Source organism: Sitophilus oryzae, unplaced genomic scaffold (genome assembly GCF_002938485.1).
Source record: "Sitophilus oryzae breed Bouriz unplaced genomic scaffold, Soryzae_2.0 scaffold_910_pilon_pilon, whole genome shotgun sequence".
NCBI lineage: Eukaryota > Metazoa > Arthropoda > Insecta > Coleoptera > Curculionidae > Sitophilus > Sitophilus oryzae.
Genome location: NW_022147540.1, coordinates 2446871 through 2472441, shown reverse-complemented (window position 1 = coordinate 2472441; position 25571 = coordinate 2446871). Strand labels below are relative to the sequence as shown.

Genomic DNA, 25571 nt, shown 5'->3' with positions numbered 1-25571 from the left:
ATTTCTCCGTATTCTATATTTATTCAACACTCTAGGTTCTTTATAAGTGTTCTAGTCCATTTACCTTTTCCATTTCTGTTTTCACTCCATCTTTTACACCATATTTCCAGAACTCTATTTCTACTTTCTTCCGCTGTTCTTCCTGAATGTTCTTGCCTTTCCATTCTTTCTTCAATTACTATGTCTATCGGGGCCATCGTGCTCAGAACTTGTGCAGCCTCCGCAAATATTGTCCTGTATCCACGACATACTCTTATGGCCAATCTTCGTTGCACTGCAAGAAGTTTCTCTCTATGACTCCGAACTTTGCAGGTTTCTCCCCAAATTTCGGATCCATACAGTATTGTAGATGCTTGTACAGCAGCTAGCACTCGGCATAATTCTGGATAACATGACCCCCTGTTTTTCTGCTTTCAAAACTGTATGGCGGATATGCTCAGAAAAGCCTCCTCCCGCTTGGAAAACAATCTCCAAATATTTTATTGTTTTCTTTGGTACAATTATATTTTGTTTCACATGAAGACGTAACTGCGTGATTTTCGGTTACCAACTACAATAACTGCCTCCGTTTTGTGCGGCGCTATTTCTAGTTCCACCTCATCCATCCATGATGACATGCTCCGATGCTCTTTCCGCAGTTCTAACGAGGTCTTCGGTACATTTAGCCTTTACCATCAGCGCAACATCATCTGCATATGCTATGACTTCTACTTCTGCTGGGTATTCCATACGAAGGAGTCTATCATACAGTACGTTCCATAGTAAAGGACCCAGTATAGATCCCTGAGGTACACCTTTAGATACTTTAACTTCTGCATCCTCTACTTGCTGCTTCCCCCTACTGGTTCTGCATGCTTATCCCCTTTAAGTTTTCATGGAAAATATCCTTGAACCTTTTAAGATGTCCACCCGGTTTCCTGTTACCCTCTGCAAGCTCACCGTAAAAAAGAGATTTTCCTAGGCGGTTTTTTTGCGTCCTGCATACGTGACAAGCCTAGCTTAAGCGGGATTTAGTAATCATGACTTAAGCACTCCAGCAGCAAGCTTTTCTCAAATATTTCTTTTCTCATTTTCTAGCTCTTCGTATAAAAACAAATATTCATGACTGCATTAAGGTAAGACATATTTAAGTGTTATTAGTTTTACAAACTATCCAAATTCTTACAGTCTGCGTAGGTTAGGTTATTGCCCTTCAAAACATCAAAATGTACCTATTTTATTAAATAAAATTAGTTTTAAGTGAAGTAATATATAATAGATGCCCGATCTGTATATTCTTTCATTTAGTAGTATATGAATATATAAAACGTGCTAATTCAATTATAATGTTTAAAATGTCAGAAAATTTTTTAAAAATTTTGAACAGAATTTTTTATACACGTTTTTTTTTTTATAAATTTGAACGTTCAACAAAAATTTCAATACGAGGATTTAACTCATTATAGTTAATTGCTCAATTGCCTGATAAATCATATAAAGCTTGATAAATATCGTGCAAAACCAAAATAAAAAGTTTGCGTAACAGCATGACTTTCATAAATTGGAATTTATCGAAAACTTAAGTGCTTTGTGAGAAATATTCGATCTATATTTAATAGATGGATTTCTATCAATTGCCATGTGTTAGGTAGCAGGGTCTAATTAGGTTCAATTGAATTTTTTTTTTAATTTACAGAAATTCATGTTAGATTTTTTTCTTCTATTTATAAATGATGACTAGGGACATAATTATATTGGCAGTTGTTGCCCCACTCTACCTGGCTAGCTCGTACACAATTTATTGTAATTCAAGTACTTAAAGGACCATTAAAACTTCTACGGATAGAGCTAGTGGAGCCCTATATTTGCCCCATTTAAAGTGTGTTACAAAAATGCATAGTTTCCGAGATATTTAATTTAGAATTTTTTTTTATTTATTTACCCTTTGAAAAAAATCGGAATAAGAATTCTAAATGCATTTTGACCCCCTTTTAGGTTACATCCTCATTCGATAACCGATATTCATTGAGGTCACCTTTTCTATGATGATGTCCATTAAGATCCCATACAGCACATCAAATCACATTTACGATGCGTTTACATTATTAGATGTAGACACAGGGTGACACAATTCCCCCGATGTAAATATGCTATGTTTACACATTGTAGTTCAACACGTATGCACAAAGGTTAAACGTCCGCCTCACAATGTAGCCACAGTATAGCATTTACGTATACACAAAGTAAGGGATACACAGTGTGCCGTAGGATACACAGTGCTGGTGTATTACGTTTAAACTATGTTTACACATTGCAGTTGTGACTACCGCGTGTATACTTATGTATTTTGCTTCGTATATACATCTTGTGCTAGATAAAACTACTTCTTATGAACGAATTTAGGAAATAATACAAGTTTTGATGCCTAACTTTTCGTTCTTTTTAAGAAATATTTATTCAATGATACCAATTATATCTTTTTAGAACGAAAATTAGGAATGCAAAACTTTGTATTTTCCAAAAGTATCTCGATCGTAAGTTCAAGAGAAGTAGCCTTTAAATTGTTCCATTTTTGTTTTGTATTAAATGTACCATTTTTCTTCCATAAAATGGATTAAGTGGTTAAAAATAAAATTCATATATTTCTTTATATCATGGAACGCAATAGCGCAAATAACACAACAATAATAATTATTTACACTGCAGAAACCAGAAGTAAGAAAACACTGTAAAAGAACAGAATTTGTATCAAAATGTATTAAAAATATAAGTACCTAGTATAACAACATACTAAAATGGTAAACACTGGTATATCGCCACAATTTGATGGACCTCGTTTAGTCATTTTTTTCTCCTCTTTTCCCTCCAAGCAGTTGGTTTATTAGCATACTCATTCATCGAGCACTCTGTTGGACTTTGTTGTATTTTATTTCCAGATTAACAATCTCACCCTTAAATTTTATATGAAACTGATTATTGAATATTAAACATATCTGTATATCGATCCATCAATAACTTACCGAATATCTGTGTAAGAAGTTCTTTGAGGTGTTTAAATCTTTCTTTCTCTGGTCCATTTAGATTTTCATTATTTCCAAATTAAAAAAAAATATATTGCAGAGCTAACTCAGCTAACCTCTTTATCATTATACGAGAATATTTGGAGTTTTCATTCATTGGAGTCAAAATTTGGTAAATTGGGTATTGAGTAAGGAAAGAGTTGCTGCTATAATATTAATAATACTCTTAGGAAGGTGTAACAAGGTAATTAAAAACTTGTAGAATCTTGAGTGCATATGGTATACAACTAGTAAACACTGCATCACACAATTCTATCAATATAAACATGCGTGTATCTCATATGTATATGTTAGAACTAGATGAACACTGGTTCACTTTAACATATGTTGTTTCTCATGTGTCTCCCTTGTAGAAACGTAATTTCATTTGGACGTGCTATATGGGATATTGACTAAGAAGGGACTAAGGCTGTCTCCTGGTGTATAAGTTATAACGCGTTATAGTGAAGGACGAGTGACACACGATAGATCTGTAAGATCACTCACAAACATTCTCCATCCCTCGAATCCAACAAATCAGATATCCCTAAAACCCGTGCACCTGTTCTTGAGGTATATGTGATGTAACCAACCGGACTTTATTTATCTAGATATCAAAATGAAGGAAACGATATACACGGATACAAATATTCTCTCGAATTCAAGAGCGTTGATATTTCAACTATAACAACTTTTTATCCTCAATTGAAGTGTACACTTTTAAATTAAGTAGGCGTATCTCTGTTGGTATTTGAACCAGGATATCAGAACATTGACATACCCCCCTGGCAAGCGACACCTTTGGTCGGTGTTTACATGTCTAGGAGTGAATTGATATGGCGATCTAGAATCGTGTCGAAGAGAGCAAAAATACAAAGTACTTATTAAATATATTTGATATCAATTAAACTTTTAGTTACGATTTCTGTTTTATGAGTAGAGATACAATGATGCGATTTTCACTTTACTTTGCTTTTTTATGAAACTAAATATGCTAAACATATGTTGGTCCTAGTTCCTTATTTCCTGAAATACAGGGCAAATTTGTGATGCGCAGCAGTGAATAGATGTTGAATATAGATACGATGCGCAGTAGTGAACGCAACGTCTACCGGCAGCCAGACAGAATAGGCATAACAAAATATATATTAAAGAACAAGCTTTCTTAAAATGTTCTCTCAAAAAAGTTGCTAGCTCTTAGACTCTAAGTAAAACAGCGAAATCGTTAAGGAAATGAAAATATAAAATGACACCAATCACAAACAAATCGTACATCTGATGAACGGAGACATAAAAATGCAATAAATTTACAAACTGCGTAATTTTCTAACCAATCAAAATCTTTAAATTCAGCCAATAATATTAATATCGTATCGTCATGTCGTCAGATAACGGATGCATGAAAATCAAGCTTAAGTAGCAATAGGAAAGACGAGGGGCAAACCGTTGCCAAAAATGATGTACAATAAATACCAATTTTATTTAAATTATTTCCAAAAAATACCAAATTAGAACCAAAAATACCAAATTAGTATTATTCTTTTTAGTATCTAAAGAATTTAAGATATTTGGCCTATTCATGTCAAACTACCCAAGTAGCATCTATCTGACTTCGAACTAAATCTAACCTGAAGCGACGTCAGACTTTGTGCAAATTTAGGTCGGGTGCTCGTTATACGACCTGTGACGTCGCTTTCCTATTAAAAGCGACGTCGTTGGATCCGAGTCGGTAAATCCAACGATCTGTCGACGTACAAAATAACAACGTACCATTTTTATTAATTTCCCAACGTCGTTCCCACGTTGGCTTGCACGACGTACATATACTTGAACTAGCCCGACGTCTACCCGTTGTCCGAATAGGATACGTCTCACTGATAATCCCTAAACTAACGTCCAATTATATTTTGTTGTATTTTATGTTCATATTTATAACCTAATTTACGTATCTCTATTTATGTCCGTAAATTCAACCCATTAAGTAGCATTTGCGACCTAATGAACATCATGAACATAACCTAATAAAAAGTTTTCGTAAACAAACCTAATTTTTTTATTATGCCTAAAAAACACTAAAAAGGCATTTAGACATTCATCTACATTTTACAGAAAGAGGTCGAGGCTTTTGCAAAATAATAATGGTAGTAGTGATGTCTCGCCTCCACCCGTAAATGCTTATTATCCGGAAGAGATGCTGCATTACACTGGTGCATCTTAATTTCATTTTTTAGCTTAGGATACCAGCAGACCCCATCCTCCTCCGACATGTGAGGTTAGGCTTAAAAAAGTAGCTGCCCATTTTTTTTAACGAGAAAACAAAGACTAAAATATAGTTGCACAAATCACTGATACGCAAAACGCAAAGTGAGGTTACGTAGCGTACGTTGGAATTATATACGTCATAATACGATTGCCGGTCATCCGGTTTGATGACTTCGGTCGTGTGAGACGACTAATGTTGAAGACCCGGTCGGAATTGGTATATTGGTAGTTCATATTAAATCGGACACAGAAATCCGCCAGTCTTAACAAGTATCCGATTGTCAGCCATTTTAAAATCGTTTTTTGTTTTTAAAATTTATATTCACATTTCGATTTCTAGTAGAATAATATTGATAAGGTTGAGTTTGGGGGGAACCACAGTACAGTTTTATGATTAAACCAGCTAGAAAATTAAAAAAATATTTTGCGAGTTACTTTTTTATAGATATTTTTATTTCATAAATCTACCTAATTTTGAAGGCGCTCGTTGTTTTCCGGAGTATCAGATATATCAAGAAAGTGACTTCCGTTGATAAAACTGATGTCTGGATTAATGATTCAGAATTATTATAATATGAAATTAAATAGGCACTTATAGTTATATTCGAGGAGTGATTATGAATTAATTTGTAATTAGGTAGTTTGGTTAGGTTTTTATGTATTCTTGGTAGCGAATATGAAACCAAACGTAACGTAAGTGCTTAGCGACGAATTTTAAGTAACTAAAATCCAACGTAATATGACGTTGGTAATTGGTAGAATTACATTTCCTATTAGGTCAGATACCGACGTCGAGGCGACCCGAATCTGTATTCCCCATTTAGGTGCAAATAAGGGTCGTCAGGCGGTCGAACCGACGTTGGTACCCGACGTCGGGTTTATTGAACGCGACGTATACCCGACGTTAGATAACGTCCAAATGCTACTTGGGTACGACCATTAGGTCAGAAAAACATATAAGCTTAATTCGAGTTCCAAAAAAATACGGTTCTAGAACGGTTTAAAACAATCGCACAGTCTAATTACGACAATCATTCATGTCAAAAGTTGCAAAAAATCATATTGTGCCAGTGTTTTGAACCGTTCTAGAACCGTACTTTTTGAGAACTCGAATAAAGCTACTGTCATGACACGTTTAAAAAGTCATTTTAACGGTTCCATTAACATCGATACTTCAAAAATTTATAAAATAAAAACTAGACATAAAAAGTAATTTATTTTTCGTTATTTGCGCTATTTGTTACTTATAAGCTCAAAAATATAATTATATGCACAAGGAAAATAAAAAATTCTAACGAGATCCATATTATGTTTCCATGATGCGAGTTCTTTAATTTCTCGACATTTTTTTGTATGACGTTATGTACCGTTTTTGTGTAAAAACCATTTTTATACATTGAAAAATTGCAAGCTTGGCAATAAATATATGAAAAATATAAAATAAAATAACCTATTTTTCAAATAGTCCATATACCTAACAAGGTATATTTTATTGTTAAGTTTATTATTAGGTATTATTTTATTGTTATGTACTTATACCTTGGACACTAAATATAAAAACTTTAAAATACTTTATATAAAATAGGTCAACACCAAAAATTTTTGATCGTGTAAAAAGCGCGAAGGCGGCTCATTTTCAATGCGAATGGGCTAGAAATTAGAAATCACAGTTAGAAATGATAAATGATGCAATCAGCTTTCCGGCCGTCGCCACGTGCGTCTAATCCAGCGTTGCCAGATGTCCAACAAAATACCTGTTTAATACCAGTTTAATACCCAATAAAACCAGTTTATTACCAACTAATACCAGTTTATTACCAAATAATACCAAATTAGTATGCCAGGTATTAGTTTTTTCATTGCCCTTGTGCCCCTCACGGACTCCACTCTAATAAACTAACATATATATTCCGAATAATGACTTGCAGAAAGAATATCTCTAATTAACTCATTAGAACTATACCTATTAAGACTCCCTCGTAGCACACCGCCAATCAAACTTGTTCCTGCGAGCGATTATCGTGGATTTTCGCGGTCAAAACGTCGATGCGTTGCAGGAGTGACGGTCTTTTATCAATCAGTATTCAGTCGCGATTCACAGAGGCGGCCTCGCTTGAGACCGGTCAATTCAATTCCGGTAAACATAAACAAACATAACCTCCATTTCGTTTAAATGTAAACCGGCTGTTTTGTTCAGTATTTTTTATATTCTCTTGGCCGTTATTTTTTTTTAAAAGTTTATTTTTTGATTTATTTATTAGTATAGAATTTTAGGTAAGTAGTTTTTTTGTGTTAATTACTTTTAAAAATAAGTATTTGATAGGTGTATCGAAATAAATCTGATAGTTGCGTTAATATTATCCTTAGATGCGCATCTATATGTATATTACGCGGATTATTCTATGTGCCAGTGAAACCAGTTCTTGAATAATTATGACTTTTATTTGAGGAGTAGACTTACTAATTCTTACTCCATTTTTTTTAAGAATTTAAACCAAAGGTGGCATTGCAAACTACATACACAGAGTTAGGTTCTAGTAAACTTTACGTACCTCGGAATTTCACATTTTTCTTTGTTTTCTTAGAAAGATTACTGTAAATAGAGCATATTAAGACAAAAAAATTGTTGAATCATACAGTTTTTTTTGAGCATTTGGGTTGCTTTGGTTAGCTTTTCTTTGTGGAGGGTGTTAAGCTGCGTGGTTTTTATATTTTAATAAAGGGCTCAAACACACTGACGACCAGGTCGCACCGGCCAGGCCGCACCTACCTCTAAAACCATTAAATCAAATCAGATAGCGCACACTAACGTCCTGGCCGTCCGTTGGTCGTTGCGACCAGAAGACTGCACGGAACATAGACTTAAAATAAAATATAGACTACACTATTTACATCTCAACGCAGTCAAACAATCTTTTTTGTACACATGTTTACTTCTGGGTACAGTCGACCGAGCCTTCCTCATCCAGCCTATGTTGTCACGTCTTTAATATTATCAATATTTTTTTTCTTATTATACACATATATTGAGATATTAATACTACATTTTTATATAGTAGGTTTTAATATTCCATAGATGTATTAAATAGTCCTTATACTACTAAATTATAAGTCGGACACTATTTGAAAAGGATAAGTTCTTTACAATATGGTAACACCGATTAGAGGCGAGGTCGCCTGTTCATTCATTTATTACCTTGTAGTACGTGTCGCACGTGTGCGGTAAAGCTTTGTTGCCGCTATCTCCTCGGTTGTATTAACGCATTTTCTATGCTTGTAGTCCTTAAAGCCCCGTTCTCAGAACCGCGTCGTGTCGACAGCGACACTGATTGACACTTCAAACGACCAATGGGAGCTGTACTAAATTTAAAATTGACAGCTGTTTGAATTTTGTCCAAATCTGATTGGTTCTTTTGTCGTGTCGCTGGCGACAGTCGCAGTTCTGAGAACGGGGCTTAAGTGTTTATTTTATTTACTTTTTCTGTTCAAGAACTATAAAATATGGTTCGCCAGTGCCAAATTTGCAAGAAATTTGACTTAAATAATCCATTTAAGTCTTGAAACGACTTTCGACCGGTAGGCAACTCAATTTACCCATTGGGAATCAGTGGCGTTGTTGTAGAAAGGCGCTTATTTAGATAATATTTTAGTAAAATGTAAAATCTGATTTTTTTCTCTTACATAATCATTTATATAAAGGTTTTTGTAACAAAATCATAATTATAACCTTGTTAATAATTAATAATGTTTTTATTAAAAATATATTACGGTTTATTTTAAAATTATCTTCAGAATCTAAAATAACGTACAAGAATTTTAAAATGATATTATATTATGAAACAATATTTTTTAATATACCGGGTCGTCCCCTATAACTTTTTTATTTTTTCAGATAAAAAAACAGATTTGTATGTTAGTAGGTATATGACATAAATTAGGATTTATTGACGTATTCAATTGTTTTTGGTCTCTTCCTGTTTCACCGAAATGATTACATCTTTTGATTTTTAAAGGCACCCTCGGTATATTGCTACTTTATTCAATAAAAAATGACATTCTGAATAGAATGACATATCATATGTCAACTTTTGACATTGTCGCTTAAAAACAAATCGTATTTTAAATGTCAATCCAGGGTGCCATGGTGTTGTTAAAAACACTAAGTTTTAATCAAGGAGCCTTGGAAAAATAGTTTTGATCGTCTAATAGGTTTCGTGTCTTGTCTAGGCAGGTTAAAAGATGTACAAATCGCATTTTTAATTATACATATGTCATTTTTTTCAAACGGAACAAGGGCGACTCATTAGCATATTTGGAAAAAGCATTTTCTTATGAATATATTGATACCACACACTTGGTATTTCGAGCCAAATTGTCGTTATGAAGCGCGTGTTACAATTACAATTAAACAATATGCGAAAATGTCAAAAGTTGACATATGATATGCCATTCTATTCAGAGTGTCATTTTCTATCGAATAAAGTAGAAATATACCGAGGGTGCCGTATAAAAATTAAAAGTTATAGTCATTTCCGGTGAAACAGGAAGTGACCAAAAACAATTGACTGTCAAATTGACAATCAATCTTAATTTATGTCATATACTAACATACTAAATCTTGTTTTTTTTATTTAAAAATATAAAAAAAAATATGGGGATGAGCCACTTTTGGGACGCACCCGGTATAATAAAGACAGTACCGAGTTAAATAAATGTAGTTTTCATTTTATCCACTTCCTATCACCTTCTTTGCTTTAATGGAACAGATTTATGTTTTCTCTAATTTACATAATAAGACATCACTTAACCAGAAAAAAAATTACAACAATCATTTTTTTTTCTCTCCCTGTCGCCGATTCTATTATTTCTGTGGAATAGATCCTGTTTTGATTAATATTAGGGGTTGTAAATGTTTGACTAATATTAATAATTTATTTTTAGTTAACGTTTGTGGTCCATAAGAGCTATAAACTCTTCGTAAATAAAAAAATATACCTGTAAAGTCCTTTTATAAAACTTCGTAATTTTTTGACCTTCCATTACGCCTTTTTTTACTTTTTTCGCCCTGTAGCAAAAATTCCTAGTCGTATTATTTAATTTTTGTCAAAAAATGTCAGCAAGAATAGTGATAACTGAAGAAAAATGCCAATGTCCCACTATTTTAGTTTTCGTTACACTGTGCGCCGCCTGAGGCGGTTGCCTCGCCGCCTCACCCCTAGAGCCGGCCCTGGAGCTTTCGACTAAAGAAATAAAAATTGCGAAATTGCTACATTTTATTTCATTCGAATTAAATGGAGAATATACCTCAGACTTTCTATGTGCTGTATGTCCTTTGGCGGTAAACAAATACACATAAGTATGTCCTTGCGTGTGCTGTGGACATACCAATGTTTGTTTGTCATTGTCAGATGAAGAGTTTTTTTGTACTACAATTTTTTAAATAATACTACTTAAAATAATGAATGGAACTGCGACTGGGAACTATGTAGTTGGGGATACGGACTATGGTAGCAGAAAAATAAAGAGAAATTTCACGTTTTTTACAACAGTATTTTAGCCGACCAAACCAACAAATATCGGCAAAAAAAAATTTTTAATTTCACTCAAAATGAGTTATTTGGGTCATAAATGACCTAAATACAAAATATTTTCATGCTGTCTGTCTGTCTGTCCGTCTGTAACACGATAACTCAAAAACAAACAAAAAAATTGGCATAAAAATACTGTGGCACCCGAGAATCTGGCTATTAGTTTTTGGTGGGGGTGGGGGGTTGGTAAGGGGATATGGGAGGGGGTTAAAAATTTAAAAAAATCGTAACTCCAAAATTACAGTAGCTAGCGAAACGCGGTTTTCAATTTAAGATTAGGAATAACATTTGCAACAAAATTTGTAATAACATCAAAATCAGTCAAAGTGGCAGTTTTTGAGATATTCGGTGTTTCCGTAGTCCGATTTTGAGAAAATCCGTGTGGGGAACTCCAAACTCCCATCGGACGCGACCCCAGGTGGCCAATTTTTTTTAAATTTTTTCAGATACCAATAAAAACTAAATTTTTCACATGTACTTGTACTATTTTTATGATTTTTTATCCATTTTTCAAAGTTACTAGTTTTTCGGTAAGTTTCTTGCAAAAATTCCTCATTTGTGGGTTGCATTTTAAAATTTTTCACTAAACATAATAAAAAAATATTATTTACATGTAAAAGAGAGGATATTAGTTACACGATAATATCATTAAAAGTAATATGATATAGTTTTACTTAGGTTTCATGGTATATATTTAGGTCACAGTGGTTTTTAACAAGCATAGAAAAATTGATTTGATGTTTATTAAATTATTTTTCCCCAAATTGAAGAAAAAATAATTAAAAAAATGCAAATCAATATTTTTTTTTGATATATCTATACTAATATATAAAATCCTTAAGTGACTGACATACTGATTAATCACGATCCTGCTTAAACCACTCAACGTAAGAAGCTCAATTTTGGCATACAGGTTGATTCTGGGGTGTAGAGGTTCGATAAGAAGGGATTTTTCGAAATTCCAGTTCTAAGAGGGTGAAATCACCCCTCAAATATTACAATATTTTTTATTTAAAAAACGGTTAAGTTTCCAAAAAAACGCTTAAACACGTATATTTTATTTTGTTTTTTTACATATTTTAAGATTTTTTAAAAATGTATACAGGGTGTTTCGAAAAATCTGGTCATTGATTAATCACGATCCTGCTTAAAGCGCTTGACGTAAAAAGCTGATTTTTGGAAAACAGATTGACTTTAGGGTGTAGAGGTTCGATAAGAAGGGATTTTTCGAAATTCCAGTTCTAAGAGGGTGAAACCACCCCTCAAATATTACAATATTTTTTATTTAAAAAACGGTCAAGTTTCCAAAAAAACGCTTAAACACGTATATTTTATTTTGTTGTTTTACATATTTTAAGATTTTTTATAAATTTATACAGGGTGTTTCATAAAATATGACCATTGAGTAATCACGATTCTGCTTAAACTGCTTGACGTTTAAAGCTGATTTTTGGCAAACGGATTGACTGTGGTGTGTAGAGGTTCGATAAGGAGGGGTTTCTCGAATATCAAATTCCAAGAGGGTGAAAACGCCCCTCAAATATTACAATATTTGTTATTTAAAAAACGGTTAGTCTTTCGGGAAAACGCTTGGACAAGCATAATTTATTTAGTTTTTTTACATATTTTGAATTTTTTTTAAAAATCATACAGGGTGTTCCAAAAAGTTGGGTAATTTCTTAACCACGATTCTGCTTAAACTGCTTGACGTAAAAAGCTTATTTTTGGCAATCGGATTTTTCAAAAGTCAAATTCCAACGAGATGAAACCAGCCCTCAAATATTACCAAGTTATATAATACTTTCGCCATATTGTTTTTCTCATGCTGACATAAATGTGAGAAAATTTTATCCAGTTTGTATGTTAATGGAAATTATTGCTTTGCTTTATCATCACCATTACAAATGATTAATTCGACGCGAACGAATTACACGCTAGTTTATCTATAATTTTATAATACTTATTTTGTTAACAGTAACTTTTAATTTTTCAAAAAAATAAGTACTGTATTTTATGATTTCTTTTAAACTTGATTATACTTGATACCAATTCAACTTTTAGTTACGTAATCGAGGGCGCGATTTTCAAATTCATTGTTGCCAACCATGAACATATTCGACGCCAGGCTGACTAACTGGAATTTAAATTTCGCGCTGGGAATTCAGGTGGTAGCTTTGTTTGAAAAAATGGTAACTCGCCACACTTATCTATTTATTTCCTGACATTGTCATTCGTTTTGACACTTTAGTTTTATATTACCCAGTTTTTGGTTTAAATAAATAGTATTTGGATACTTTAAGCTTAAAAATGTTTACTAGCAGAGCTTGGAGACGAATATTGTCATTTTTAGAACCTCTTTTAATGCGAAGTGGGTACAAGATAACTTAATAGCCGTAAAAAACTCATCGCAACTTTATTAGAATAGTTTGAAGGGGAAAGCGGTAGTAATGGCTTTTTATGTCCGTTAAGCGATGTTAAGAAAGTGAATTTTGTTGATGTAAACATAACTGTGTATATATATATATATATATATATATATATATATATATATATATATATATATATATATATATATATATGAAATGAACAAAATATATATATGAAATGAACAAAATTCTTACAGCTTTGTGTATATTAATAAATAATATTTTCTTGCCTTTAGTTGTGTATTTTTTCTAATTTCGAAAATCGAAAGTAGAGAAAAAATTAAAAAAAAAATAACAAGTAAAAAAAATTGTTTCGCTTGTCGTAAAGGGGGGAACCAAGCTCCACTCCCACAACCGGTTTCTGGGCCTACCCTTCATCAGGTGGGCTGTCCAGGGGCTGGTTCTCACCGACACGGCAAGCAAAACTTCCTCTATATCAACAGACGATGTCGTAAAGTGTCGGTGAGATATTAGTGCATCTCCCGTCAAAAGATGGTAAACGACAAGCAAAACAATTTTCTTTTTACATTTTTTTTTTTAATTTTTTCTCTACTTCCGATTTTTCGAAATTAGGAAAAATACACAGCTAAAGGCAAGAAAATATTATTTATTAATATTATTATTTCATATTTATTATTCATTTTTGTTTCCTAAAATATTTTGATTAAAAGAAAATATGTAAAAGTTGGCAACGCTGTGCCGGTCAGGCTTAATCACGTGACTAAAAGTTTATTTGATATGAACTATAGGCATGTATTTTTCATTCAGAAAATATAGTTTCGTTTTAATTGGAAGCATTAAAGAATGAGAAACGTATATAGCTAAATACCACATTTTTTTAGCTATAGATTTTTAACAATCGATAGTAAATGTGAAGTATAGGAATCCTTGAGTTATGATATACAGAGAAGACCAGGCTACTAGTAACATAGCAAGTTGCCGGACGAATTTACGTTTACCCAATTTGCGTTCGTACTCGAGATTCAGTGCCGGCTAGTCGGCTAGTCAGGCAGTACGAAGTTGCAGTTGTGCTTGGACGGGTCGGTCGTGACAGACTAGGAATACGACGCGAGGAGTGCCGAGTATTTACTATTTTCATTTTAAGTGTTTACCTTCACTTAAGGTAACATTTAAAATAAAAATACTTAAATCTTTATTATTTGAGTGTGTTTACAAGCCAAAACTAAAAATAAATAAATTCTCTAAACCCAACCAAACCAAACCAAAAAAAAACTAAAATATTACTCTAAATAAAAAAAAAGTTATAACAAGTGTTGAAAAAGACCACCTTCTTGTGCTAGACAGAAGCCTAGGCGGTCGTAAAATCCCCGTCTGACATTGGCTAACATATTAGGGCTAATAGTTTGGAAAGCCTCTCGTATTTTTACTTGAAGCTCATCCAGATTATTAGCCCTATTATGACCATACACTTGGGGTTTTACATAACCTCTCAAAATGAAATCATTGGGAGAAAGATCTGGTTATCTAGCGGATCACAAAATAGTTCCATGACCACTAATTAAACGGTTAAACCATAGGGTTAAACACTTGCTTTAACTCATGTTCTTCATTAATCAACACATCAACATTGTGTTTTTGTGGGGACAAGCACCCATGTGTTTCAAAATTATTAATAACTCTTGATATAGTAGGTAAAGATAGAATTGGCCTGTTTACAAAAGTTTGTGGAAAAATTGTTTGTATATCCCGATAAGACCTATTTTGGAAATACCATTTTACAATTTGAATTTTCTCACGAACTTCGTAAACGTCGATTATTTTACTTAAAAAATAAATTTTACACGAGAACTGTAGCGAGAATCTATGTATTCGTTTTGGCTATTAAAACACGAATAAATACAAATTATGAAACAGTCTTATCACATATCTACCTATTTTTATTTTATCGCATTTTTTCGCCTGCTTTTTATCCGGCGGACGGGTATACGCTAATTCGTCCGATTCTGCCTATGTTACTACTACGGTGGTCCGGTCTGTATATATATTTATATCAAAGTTATTTTCATAATCGTAGTCTCTTGGCAATGAAAAAAAAATCTCAAAAATATTAAGTGTTGTCAAAAGTATTAATAATATTTATCGTTATAAGTATCCATTATTAATTAGAGCATATATACATTTATTAATTAATTTTATTAATTAAAATAATTTTAATTAATAAAATTAATTAACTATAATTATTATAGTTAAATATTATGTATAGTACACAAGGGGATTATTCATTGTTTTTGCCATGACATTATTAATCCGGAATTTAGAACTTTTAACGTTTTTGTTAAAATAAATCAGGGATTCTTGGCATACTTTTCGTATTTACGAAAACATATGTATATTTTTGGATTTTAAAAACACTAGAACTTAAGTATATTCAATAATGTTAATTTGTTAGGTATAGGCCATATGAAAATTAAGAAAAGTGCAGAATAAAAATTATAATAAGAACTTTTTTTATCGTTTGATCAACAATAGAAAACGATATATTTAAAGAAAATAGAGAGATTATTCAGGTTTTGAAAGAAATAAACAATATTTAATGTACTTTATTATGTAATAAAGCACAGGGTGGCTCGAATTTCGATAATCAATGGGATTTCGGAAACCGTAAGAGATACAGGATCGGTTAAATGGAAGAAAAGTTGCGCAATTTGATGCTCAATAAAATGCCGTATTGTATTTCTATTTTTTATTTTTTTTTGCATAAAATATTCTGGTGATGGAATTTTCTGTACGAAACGTCGGAAAATATCAAAGTGACTATATGTAGTGTTTTAAGAGTGATAAAAGGATTTAATTAAATTGAAAAATAAATCAGGTCCGTAGCTTAACAAATAAAGCCAGGAAACAATAGAAAACAAAATTGAAAATTCCGTTTTTTTTTCGAATATATTCGGAAGTATTCGGAATTTTTCAAAATGCATTACGGCATTTTATTGAGCATCAAATCGCGCAACTTTGCCTCCATTTAACCGATCCTGTATATATCTTACGGTTTCCGAAATCCCAATGATGAGTGTCGAATTCGAGCCACCCTGTACATTAAATATTGTTTATTTCCTTCAAAACCTGAATAACTTCTCTATCCTCTTTATAAAATATATCGTTTTCTATTGTTGATCAAACGATAAGAAAAATTCCTATTATAATTTTTATTCTGTATTTTTCTTAATTTTAATATGAAATATACCTAACAAATAAATATATTACTGAATATATTTAAGTTCTAGTGCTTTTAAAATCCAAAAATATGTAACATATGTTTTTGTAAATATGAAAACTAGGTATGCCAAGAATCCCTAATTTATTTTAACAAAAAAATTTAAAAGTTATAAAAATATTAGTTTTTAACAGAAATTAATTTCACCACAATAAATTAATAAAATTAAAAGAATAATGTTACAAGTACAGATCAAGAGTCAAAATTAATTATAACAAAACTGAAAAAAATGGCGTCATAGATGGCTTTGAAATAAAGATTTACCTATATCATAATTTTGAAAGTAAAATTATATGGGAAATGTCATCGATCATCATTTTTAAGCCAACTGGATGATTATTTCAAACATACAAGCTGAGTTCGTTCAAAGTGCTCTGAGAAATCTAGATAAACAAAGAATAATAAATTAAAAGTATTCCAGGGGAAAAGAGAGGAAAAATCTGTATCGTCTCTGATATCTGTCAGGGTATTGTTGAAAGTGTTTTTTATCTTTTTGCTCGAAGTTTTCAGGTCGATCAAAAAGATGACATTTACAACAATACTTTACAGTAACTTTCACAAATATCAGAGAGAGTACAGGTACTTCCTCTCTTTTTCTCTGGGATGCTTTATATCTGTTGTTCTTTGTTTATCTATATTTCTCAGAGCATAATGCCGAACACGACTATAAATACAGTATATAATTTCAATATCCTAAGTGGAAAGAAAAAAGATCACCTTTCTGTTTTGTACTATGGTCCCTTTCTTCCGATGGCTCATCTCGTTGATATTTAGGAAGGTATCCATAAAATATATATTTTACTATCGGTCCTGGGATGAAAAAAATATAAAATTCAGTTTGATTTGATGATCCTTTTCTGTCACCTAAATCAGGAGAATGATAATAAGCATGTTAAGATGAAAAAAAATTATTTATCAACACTTACCTACACATTAGTCCGAGGAGTTTTATCAAAAACCTATATTTGCCTTAATAATTTATGTTTAAATTTGCAAAGCAAACTGCAGCGTGTAAACAAAAGAAATAAAATGGCGACAAGTCAACAGTGGTGTTCGAATAACAAATTATGGATCACCAAAAATGGCTTTTGTCTCTTTTCAACGCACGCTTTAGAAAGAAAAAGAGATGAACTCAATTACTGCAAAAACGTCAAGGTTTTATCTGTCACTCTTGTCAATAATTTATCGGTAAGGAAGATTCCTAGAAAATCGCTTGTAGTCAAGTTTTGAACCATTGCCAGTTCTCCCATAAGAAGTGTCATCCACCTGGTTGGTTAGGTTCAAACTTTCTTCGCACATTAAATAAAAAGGGGCGTTAACTATTAGGCATTTGCATAAAAGTGTGTATTTTGGGTGGTATTCCACAAAATTTTGCAGGCAATTGAGAAAACAGAAAATGTACAGATTACAGAATTAAATTGAAAATAACATTTATATTAAAACAGCATTATATGTCACTTGTTCAAACATGTCCTTAACATCTTTCAATTTAATAGCTGTTAGTAGGAAGTTTCATTTGAAATATGCAAACTTAGTGCATACACAATTTTTTTTGTTTAGCCAATGTTTAATTATTGATACTCTCCTTGAAAGGCTTCATGTGACGAAGGGAAGCACTTGAGTTGGGTTAATTTTTACAAATTACATAATTATAATATGTTTCGTTAATTATCTTTTAAGTGACATTGACGTAGATTTTACAACTTGATACAGCATTTAAGGGAATTTAAAAAAATTGTGGTAATCTTAAATTTAGGACATGGTATATAAAATTTTACATAAATAATTTTGCATAAATAATTATTTTTGTATAAAACAAACAAAAATAATCAACGTGACTGAGTATGAGTATACTTCTGAAAAAAAAACCGGATATGTTTGATTTATTTAATATATTTCAAATTAGGAAATCACCTTGTAGGTCTGTATTCACAGTTCGATCGTGCATAAAAATATCCCTACACGTAACGATATCTGAGAGATTTGAACTGTACAGGGTGGGTCAAATTCGACGCTTTTAAATGGAAACATCCTTTTCTATAATAAATAGACGAAAACTAATATCGGTGTCTGAAGATCAAGTTTTATAAAAAAAATGATGGTGAAAACCGCACGTCGATATCTGTTACCGTTTCGGATTTACCGGGTGTTTCGCTGTAACTTTTTTGCTATGGAAAATTTTGTATTTTTGTGAAAACATTTCCAAATCACCTTTTTACGTAGAATTTAATGGTTTATGTATAAGTTTTTTTAAATTAATAACTTAAGAATTATCAACAGAAAATTTGATTTTTTATATGGGACACCTTGTATATCTTTATTTCATTGAAAAGTATTTAAAATTACCATCCAAAAAAATAGTTTACTTGATATGTTGCTCGATTCCTCTTCAAGATATAGAGTTTTTAAAAATTCGCGCAATTTGAATGAGTAGGCTTTGAACGGCGCCGGCTGTAATGCAAAAAAATTCTAACTGTGAGCAGCAACTTAAACGAAAATAATATTTGCAATAAAAATAAATAGGAAACCAAGACACGAGATTTTGCTACAAGTTTTCGACATGTTGACAGTCTTCTGTTATGGAGAGACGGGGCCGTTTTTGAACACTGCTCGTCATATTCATTAACTCAGTGGGGGTGAAAGATACCCTCGCATAAGCGCTAATTAGTTCTAATTCTTGTCTGGATTACAGTTTAAAAATAAGAACCTTTATTCTTCCGCAAAGATAAAAATCCATATGCACCAAGTCCGGCGGCCTCGACGGCCAACGGCTGGGAACTTGGTTAGCTATTCAATTATTCTCGAAATTCCTCTAAGCAAAAATTTGCTGATAACTTCAGCGTTCTGAAGCGGTGCGTCGTAACAGATATCGATGTGCGGTTTTCACCATCATGTTTTTGATAAAAATTAAGCTCCAGACACCGATATTAGTTTTCGTCTATATCTTATAGAAAAGGTGTTTCCCTTTATAACCGTCCAAATTGACCCACCCTATACAGTCCTTCGACTGAGATAAAATCTCAACGTATAGTGGCGGCTTCAATAAAGATCTCATCGAAGAGATGAGGTCTGCGATCTTTCAACATGCTGAATATTTTTAATTGCACAAACCACAGATTTGGTGGGAACTGTATCTATACTAATATATAAAATCCTTAAGTGACTCACTGATTAATTACGATCCTGCTCAAACCACTCAACGTAAGAAGCTCAATTTTGGCATACAGGTTGATTCTAGGGTGTACAGGTGTACAGTTCCAAGGAAGTGAAACCACCCTCAAATATTACAATATTTTTTATTTAAAAAACGGTCAAGTTTCCGAAAAAACGCTTAAACACGTATATTTTATTTTGTGTTTTTACATATCTTAAGATTTTTTAAAAATATGTACAGGGTGTTTCGAAAAATCTGGTCATTAATTAATCATGGTCCTGCCACAAATTACCTATAACAGATGCGAAAGAACACCGAATTACGCGTTCAGGTTTCTGTGACCTTCAGAAAGAGTTCATAGACAATCCGCATCAATGTATAGTTTGGGTTATTATTTGTTTGGGTGAAAATAATCTGCACCAATATGTTATCGAGGCATACAAAAAGGTCCACAGACTTCGAGACATACGAAAAATCAAGTCCATTTAGCGTGTGTCGCAATTTTCACACCTTAAAAAATTAGTTTTTTATAGCTATAGCAACTGCAGCGACTATGAAAAAAGCTGTGTGATTTTCATAGAAAATAAGGGCACCTGTAATTCATTTATTTTATTTATTTTTATTCAGAATGTTATAAATCGCTAAAAGAGGTTTCAAATCTCTTGGATTTCTATTAATATTAAATAAATTTTATTAAAAATTGAACTAAAATTGTTAGTATCATTAAAAACAATTCAAATTCAAAAATTGTATCAGTCAAATTCCCTCATTTAAGGTGAATATTAAAGTAAATATAAATACAGCTCATTCTAAGCTCTACTTATCTTTAAGAAACATTTAAATCATTGTTGCAATTGGGCCTTAATGCCATTTCGAATGAACAATAGTATTAATAATGTACATTATAATAATAATAAATGTTATATCATAGTGTGTATTAAAACTACTAAAACACTTTTAAATTGGTATTATATTAACAACTTTTGTTTTTTAATCCAAAAAAAAGTTACCAATTTTCTCAATCAAAATATTTGTGGTCCTGAAAAGGACCTTCGTTTTCCCATGTTCGTCAAGGTAGGTAATGGGTAAACGGTAAAAAAACAGGATAATGAAATTTAAAAGATTACAAAATTGGTCAAGGTAGGTAATGGGTAAAAGGTAAAAAAACAGGATAATGAAATTTAAAAGATTACAAAAATTGTTCAAAAGTGCCTCCCTCTTGCATTAAACAATAACCCAAACGATCATAAAATCCCCTCCTCACATTGGATAACATATTAGGGGTGACAGTGTCAAAGGCATTAAATATTTTCTGCCTTAACTGCTCCAAGTTTTGAATTTCTTCATGGCCGTAGATTTTAGATTTTATGTACCCCCATAAAAAGAAATCATTCACCCAGAAGTCAGGTGAAATTAAACGTCAGTCTAAACAAAACTGTCTTTTTTGAAAACTTGTCAAAATTTGGACACACACTAAATGGACTTGATTTTCCTATGTCTCGAAGTCTGTGGACTTTTCTGTATAATCTCACAGTAATTTAATAGATTGCTCATCATATTATATCAGCTCGTATGAGATTAGGAAAAAAAAGATATTTATAGTATAAAAAATTAAATTATTTAACAAAATTTAATTAAAGATGTGACAAAATAGTTACATTTCATTGGTTTCTATCGGACTTTTTTTCACTATATAAATCTTTTTATTTTTGTAAACTTTAATGCATAAAATATTTTCAATTAAATAATTTAATGATAAGTAAATAAGAGGAAATTTCTCACATGGGTCGTCAAATTTTATAGTTTTCATTATATCAAACAGCCTCTGAATGTTTTCTTCAGTGCAAAACTCATCAAAATTTAATATAAATAATTTTTCCAGCCTGTAAATAAAATGAACAAATTTTTCCACTTTCATGATCAAAGGCTTTTAAATGGGTAAATAATTTCGAGTTATCCAGAGATTCGGATTCTTTTTGCAAATTTTAGACAAATATCACATTGATGTATTTGAATGATGATCCAAGTATTTGAAGGAATGAACCCTTTTTAATGATGTAGTCAAACATAATTGAAAGGCATTTTGAGTTGAAAACATTTCTCAGAGGCTGTTTGATATAATGTAAACTATAAAATTTGACCACCCATGTGAGAAATTTCCTCTTATTTACGTCTTTAAATGATTTATTAGATTGAAAATATTTGATGTATTAAAGTTTACAAATAAAGATTTATATAGTCGAAAAAAGTCCGATAGAACCAATAGAAAGATAACTATTTTGTCACATTTTTAATTAAATTTTGATAAAAAATTTAATTTTTTATACTATAAATATCTTTTTTTTCCTTATAAATAAACACATTTGCATCCCATTTTAAATAAGATATACAAATTACCAAAACTTAGAAATAACAGTTCAAAAGTTCAACAAAAATCCTACACGCGTTTTTAAAAAGAAACATATAACCACGCACTATGTCATTCCAGCAAGCGAATACGACACAGCATAGATTTCCGGACTAAACGACTGGTGTATTTACACCACTCAATAGGCGTGTCAGGTTTGCCGAGCGGTTTCCGATGCAGTCGCTTTCTTTCGCATCTGTTATAGGTAATTTGTGGTCCTGCTTAAAGCGCTTGACGTAAAAAGCTGATTTTTGGAAAACGGATTGACTTTTGGGTGTAGAGGTGGTTCGATAAGAAAGGATTTTTCGAAACTCGAATTCTACGGGGGTGAAACCACCCCTCAAATATTAGAATATTTTTTATTTAGAAATCGGTGAGTTTTTCGGAAAAACTCTTAAACACGTATATTTTATTTTGTTGTTTCACATATTTTAAGATTTTTAAAAAATTTATACAGGGTGTTTCATAAAATATGACCATTGAACGATTCTTCTTAAACTGCTTGACGTTTAAAGCTGATTTTTGTGAAACGGATTTTTCGAAAGTCAAATTCCAACGAGATGAAACTACCCCTCAAATATTACCAAGTTATATAATAATATCGCCATATTACTTTTTCTCATGCTGACATAAATGTGAGAAAATTTTATCCAGTTTGTATGTTAATGGAAATTCTTGCTTTGCTTTATCATCACCATTACAAATGATTAATTCGACGCGAACGAAGTCGCGGGTACACGCTAGTTAGACTATAGACTAACGAAATTATCCTGTCAAAAAATCTAATCATTTATAGTTGTGTATTTATCACAGAACAAATAATTAAACTGTTGTAAAAGTTATGCTTTAATCTATTTGATTTGATCATCTATTTTAATCGTGATTTTAGGTACGTTTTAAGATTATGTGTACAGTTTTTTTAATCACATACATTCCTCAGTAAACATCATAAAGGGACTACATATAGATATATTAGTTCAACATAAATTTCAACTGTTCAGTAGTATCTACCATAATTATTTAACTGTAAGTAAAAAAAATAATTTCATCATTGATATAATTATAAGAAAAATTACAGAGAATGACCCCAATGACTGTGCTGTTTTTGAGAATTTAACTGAAAGTTTCTAATCAAAAATTCTGTTTATTATTAGATTACATTGAGAAATCTCCGATAATATACGATAGGTATAAATGCTTTGATTCTAGCAATAAAACAAACACAAATACTTATAGATTTTGATAAAAAAAAAATAATCTTTTCCCTCAAAGTGGAGATTATATGCTATTAACTTAAAAAGTATTTTATTATTGATTTAAATCTAATCTCTAAACCATTGTTCTAAATTAATTATGATTTTTTTTCATAATTAATCAATTAAGTTAGGGAATTTTGTTCTAATCTCTTTAAAACATTATCATTAAAGTATGACTTTTCGACTTGTATACAGTGTGTTTCAAAACAAATGAAAAAAGCTTATAGGGTCTAATACGCTGTACTGTACGGGTCGCTCTCAGGGGTCGGCTAAAGCGGGCGTGTGGCCGAAGGAAATATATATTATATTTCAGAAATCTACCTAAAGGTGGTATTCATTATCCGAACGAAAGAACGAACGAACGAACGAATGTTCGCTAGTGGTATGGACGGGGACCGTACGATAGAACCGCACGAGAAGACCGGAGGCATTTGTTGGCGAACGCCTTTGATGTACCGACTCGAAACGGATGGTCGAGCGAACGAACGAACGAACGGCCGCATGCGTTCGGTCCCCGTCTAAATATACCGCACTTTCATTCGTTCGTTCGGATAATGAATACGCACCTTAAGGTTTAGCCTGATCCTGTCGTGTTAAGCCACACCCAAAATTCCAAACACTTTGTGCTTTGGTTAGGGCTTGATTAAGGTTTGCAGAACTTCAGTATTTGCCATAAAATAGCGAGCAATTTGTTACAAAACCATATAAATTATATATCACTGGAATCACAAAACTTCAATCTATTTCCGTATTGTAACGGAATTTTAAATTATGTCTTTATTTTCGAAAAAAAAATAGTCAATACATAAAGAATAATTTGTTGATGTCTGACCATCAAAATCTTAGTATATGCTTACAAAATGCAATAGTAAATATGTAATTTTAGCTGATAGTAAAGAGTAGCAAAAGCTTAAAAAATCAGCGAAAACCGCATTTTGATATCTTCATTCAAACCGAAGATATTAGCAAAATTATAATAAATACCAAAAAATAAGCCCTAAATTACCTTATTTTTACAACACGGTATCAGTAGCTCTCTTAATTATGCCCATTCTAACATAAAAATAAGATAGAAATAGTTAGTTTATTTTAAAATCGACGAAATACCATAATACCAGAGGTATTAATATGTAATAATTAAGATATTAATAACAGTGAACAAGAAAACGATGATTCAGTGAAGTCATGGTAGGCTTTGGAAAAAAGTTGCTTTTGACGTAATAGTATAAACGTCAAATTGTTATTAGATCAACATTTTGATAGTCTTATCAGCGTTTTCTATGTTTTGATTGCTTTTTCAAAATGCCAACAACTTCAACTATTTCAAATAATAAAGGCATTTTGAAAAAGCAATTAAAAGAAAAAAAAACGCTGATAAGACTATCAAAATGTTGATCTAATAACAATTTGACGTTTATACTATTACGTCAAAAGCAACTTTTTTCCAAAGCCTACCATGACTTCACTGAATCATCGTTTCTTGTTCGCTGTTATTAATATCTTAATTATTAGATATTAATACCTCTGGTATTATGGTATTCTGGTATTTCGTCGATTTTAAAATAAACTAACTCTTTCTATCTTATTTTTCTGTTAGAATATGCATAATTGAGAGGGCTTCTGATACCGTGTTGTAAAAATAATGTAATTAAGGGCTTATTTTTTGGTATTTATTATAATTTTGCTATTATCTTCGGTTTGAATCCAAACCAAACCAAAAACACCCTGTATATTTATAAATCATATGATCCGTCTTACTGTAATCTTCTCAAAAATGCATATCACTATATTTATTGTCACTATTTACTGCAAGATATTTAAAAGTTATCATATTCAAAAAGGCCAAATGGTATTTATTAAAATAGTCATAGACATATTAAAATTGTATTTGGGATTGAAATATTTTTTGCTTTCGAACTGTTACCACTGAATCTCCGAATATACAGGGTGTCCCAGAAATAAGTGCAAGTATTTTAACTGGTAGTATATTTCAACCCGAGAAACACGTCTATGAGGTTTTTTTCGCGAATTTTTTTTTTGAAAATTCGAAGTTTTTAGTTAAAAAACATAATTTCTTTATAATATGGCGACATAGATATTAGATTAAATTTACAAGAAAGAAAATCCAAAAAAGATCCAGTGGTTCTCATAATTTTAACAAAAAATCATTTTTTTGGAAATTTTCAAAGTAATTATTTTGGACAT

The 25571-nt window shown here is 31.7% G+C and overlaps 1 protein-coding gene across 2 annotated transcripts in view; it reads left to right on the top strand.

Annotated features, from left to right (window-relative positions):
- The first annotated feature begins 7337 nt into the window (after positions 1 to 7337).
- The window catches only part of LOC115890756 (cystinosin homolog), a 40806-nt gene continuing 22572 nt past the window's right edge, over positions 7338 to 25571 (top strand). The window contains exon 1 of one of the 2 annotated variants that reach the window (XM_030911079.1): positions 7338 to 7574. The gene's annotated coding sequence lies outside the window, so the exon portion shown is untranslated. Of the gene's footprint in view, positions 7575 to 23115; positions 23137 to 25571 lie in introns of those variants that run through there. The other variant, XM_030911081.1, reaches the window with a different exon arrangement.